The sequence below is a fragment of the Haplochromis burtoni genome, unplaced genomic scaffold (assembly GCF_018398535.1).
Source record: "Haplochromis burtoni strain Fernald_Lab_line unplaced genomic scaffold, NCSU_Asbu1 Contig_421, whole genome shotgun sequence".
Classification (NCBI taxonomy): Eukaryota; Metazoa; Chordata; class Actinopteri; order Cichliformes; family Cichlidae; genus Haplochromis; species Haplochromis burtoni.
The window spans coordinates 170,361-173,416 of NW_024582782.1; positions in this window are offsets into that span (position 1 = coordinate 170,361).

The following is a 3,056-nucleotide window of genomic DNA, read 5'->3' on the forward strand; positions in this document are numbered from 1 at the left end:
CAGAAAATTCTGCAGTCTACACTAACCATTGCATGTTGTTTGTAATAACTTAAAACTAAAAGATAAAACGTATATTTTTTTTAAAAATGCTTTATTGTTTATTGATGATTATTCAATCATGATATGATTATTTTTGTATTGTCTTTATGTTTATTGGGGGTTTTTGTAAATTAAATTATAATTAGAAAGGATTCTACAAATCCATTCATGCTCTTTCTCCACCTCACCTATTGGACCTTCTCCTTCCCTGCTCCTCATTCCTCAACTAAAGGCTTAGTCTCCATCCCCCACATCAGACCACAGTCCTTCAAGGACAGACCCTTCAGCACTGTTCCCCCCACTCTGTACAACATGCTTCCCTCTGAGATCCACTCTGCCCTGTCTCTGGGCATTTTTCAAAAACAGATACACTGTCATGTATTCACTGAAGCCTTTGGCCTTTGACCGTGGGGTTTTTTTTTGTTGTTGTTTGTTTGTCTGTTGTGTGTGTGTGTGTGTGTGTGTGTTTGTAAAGTGACCTTGGGTTCCTTGAAAAGCACTATATAAATCTGAGTTATTATTATTAATATTATTGTTATTGACAGTGCCATCATCCTTCAGGCTTTGGATTATCTCCTGGTCTTCTTTCTCCCTTTCAGTGTGACAATCGTTCTCTGTTTGTTCCTACTGGGTATCTTTCTCCTTTTCAAACTAATTATTCAGCTCTAGTCTGCAGCTAGCTCTTTTTGTAGACCATTGGTCATTTGCACTACCTATAGAGATCTAGGTGAACTCACCATGACAGGCAATATATTTTTCTGTATGCTGCATTTTAATCTTTGAAACTTCAATCTGGGTGGGCAGAGCCTCATTTACTGCCTGACTCTACTTTAGCTGCTTGGCCCACTTGTGAGAATGTAAAGAATGTGAATCTAATAGTACTATTATTGTTTTTGACATGTGTCACCTTGTGAAATGCTTGGACTGGCATTCTGCCTGGAATATTTAAGGAAGTTGTGGTAAACATGAAAATATTTGAAAGTTCTCCTGCTTATTTCAGTTATTTTCTAATATTTTCACCTAAGTATAATACAAGTGCAAACAGCAACAGTCCACTAAGAGCTAGGACACAAGATTAAATAATGTATGTTATCAAACCCCAAGTTTCTTACTAGTCAAGTGTTTGTTATATTTGTGGAATATCTATGGTATGACTGCCCATCCTTCTAATATTACTAGAGCCTTTGTAGCTGAATGGGAGAAAACCTCAAAAGAATCGATGCTGTTAACAATGCTGATTAATGAACATGATGTTGTTTTGACATGTTCAACAATCACAATAAGATATAATATTTTCCATGCACCACATTTTGTTTGTGACATATTTTAAGTCTTTTAACTAGAAAGCAGGCACCACAAGCCCTACCCTAAATTGTACTTCACCAATTTCACTGATTTTCTGCATTGCTGTACAGGAATGTGTAAAGCACAACATTTCTATATAAGCATAATGCATGAGGGAACTTGCAGCACACTCACACTAACATGCAGCTTTACAAAAGATCCTAGTGCAGTTTGACTTACTCGAGTCTCTTCTGGTGCCATCAGAGCATGAAACACATGACCGTAGTTCAGAGGCTGCAGAAGCCTCAGTGAGGCCAGCAGCTAGGGACAGAGCTCTGGGCATGCAAAGGCTTGTCTGGAACATACTGTACATAGTGAGTGGCACAAAAAGATTTAACAAATGTTTATAGAGATTAACTAAGTGCTACAGAAAAATTAAAGATTATTTGGCTGGTATATTGTTTGCATATCTATGTTAGAGACATCATCCTTAGTGTTTAGATTTGCCTACAGTCAGTCAGATGCTCGTATTATGTTGTGCAAGGCTGTTATTGTTAAAGGATCGTGACCAAGTTGGATCTAGAGTTGATCTTTTTGTACACTGTCCAGCAAAACTATGTAACAAAATAATACAAACTTCAACTTATTCGTCACTAAGTACTTGTTCAATAACTTTTCTGACAGAAAAAAAGATAAAAAAAACCTATGTATTGTTGATAATAATCTAAATCAATCAAGAAATCAAGCAGACATTTTAATTAAACAAGCAAAATAAACAAACACATGCATCCAAACAATCAAATGACTCATAGAACCACAAAGGCGATAAATGGCCAAAGGAGATAGGACAACAGCCTGAACTGCTCCCTGCGGTTGTATTCATGCAAAGTGCACTGAATTTTTTAAATAAATGAGACAAAATGAGAGTCAGAGGCAGGGCAGCTGGTGATGATGGAAACGTGGTGATATAAAGTTTTACTGCTATTGATTAACGTGATCATATTTATTTCTTCTTTTTGCATGTAAAAGAAAACATAATGCTATGTAAGGATTATAATGCGTCTTCATTTCCAAAAGTGGATGATTGGTTCAGAGAAAAATCATAGGTAAGCTTGATCTGCATTGTACTCCACACATGAGATCCATCGTTTTCTGCTGTAAAAACAGATGTGCAGTAGGGCTGATATTTCAATGACTTCACATATTGAAGTAATTTCCTCACCATCCCCTTCCGTGGGCAGTGCTGCACCACTTCCACTTCTGACAACTTGCAGTTACACATTTGTATGAAGCTCACTCTATAGTATGTCAAAAAAAGGCCCCTTCCACTTGACTTTCATTTGGGGGAAGAGTAAACGGTCACATGGAGCCAAATCTGGCCTGCAGGGTAGGTGGTTAAAAATTCTGGTTTTTAATGAACTGTGACACATCGTGGCCATGGTGAGATCACAAATCTGCACACGTAACTGCACATTTTCAGAAAGAAAATAAAGAGACTGCTCTTTAAGAAATGCAGCAGTGTGCCAGTTTTAAAAATCTGGCCCAATCTGACAACTTCTCAGCCTATAGGCTAGGCACATGACTTGCCACTGGTTCAAAATGTATATCTTTTAAGAAGACAGTGTTAATGAAGGTGGTGGGCAAATTTAATTTTGGTATCTTTTTATGGTTTTTATAGTCACAGTCAATTTACTTCCTTTGGAAATCTTACATATCTGTAAACACTTCTACTG